The following is a 1,134-nucleotide window of genomic DNA, read 5'->3' on the forward strand; positions in this document are numbered from 1 at the left end:
GGTGGGAAATGGTTCCCCCGAGGGATTCCTGAGCTGGGCAGAGGGTGAATGGGCAGAGGCTGGGGGGGCCCTGAGACAGGGACACCTCTGGGCTGGGCTGGGGGGGCCACTCTCTGCTGGCAACGGGGCCTGGGAAGGGCCAGGAAGGGGAGGGAGGAGCAAGTGTCCCCCATGGAGCCGGCCCAGCCCCAGGTTTCCCAGTCCCAGCTACTCCCCCCACATCACGTGCTAGTCACATTCCCAGACCCCACTGCCAGCCCCTCCCCACAGCCAGCGACTTTCTTACTCCAGTCCCACTCCTGTCCCCTGTGAGTGTGAGGCAAGAAGAATCTGTCCCATTCTGTTGTTGATTCAATATTCCTGTATAATCCCCTCACATTTCCCATCTTTTCTCTTGAATGGTGACATAAACTCTCCCCACATGTTGATGCTTGTCCCTTATATTGGCAAATATTTAGTTTGTGCCCCATTTTCTCCTCAGTTCTGAAATACTAATATCAAATTCTCAAAAATCTTCCCACTTTTCTCTCCAGGTGTGTGACTGAGATCAGGGCTCCTATCGTATTGAGCGTGGCCCTGTTCTGCCAGCTGCTGCAGAGACCCCAACTGAGATCTGGGCCCTTTTCTGCCAGGCACTGAAGAGACCCCAGGTGAGATCAGAACCCACTGTTGTGCCCGGTAAAACTGAGACCTGGACCGAGATCACGGCCCCCCTTGTGCCAGGCAGCGGACGACTGCGACCCAAACCACTGCCTTTATTGTGCTGGGCGCTTCAGAGACCTCAACTGAGATCTGTGTCCCCGTTGGGTCAGGCATTGCATTGACTCTAACAAAGATCACACCCCACCACTGTACTGGGCACTGCACAGACCCTGACAGAGATCCTGGCCCCACATTTTGCCAGTTGCTGCAGGGGCCCTAAACAAAATCCGGGATCCTGTAATGCTGGGAGTTGCAGAGTCCCCGACTGAGGTCAGGCCCCTGTTGCGCAGGGCTGTGCACAGACACCGAGATCAGGGTCCCCATTGTGACAGGTGCGGAACAGACACCAAGGGTATCTCTGCCCTGCCACTAAAAGCCCCGAGCTGGCCCATGCCAGGTGACTCAGGCTCACAGGGCTCAGATAAAGGGGCT

The sequence above is a fragment of the Mauremys reevesii genome, linkage group 14 (assembly GCF_016161935.1).
Source record: "Mauremys reevesii isolate NIE-2019 linkage group 14, ASM1616193v1, whole genome shotgun sequence".
Lineage (NCBI taxonomy): Eukaryota > Metazoa > Chordata > Testudines > Geoemydidae > Mauremys > Mauremys reevesii.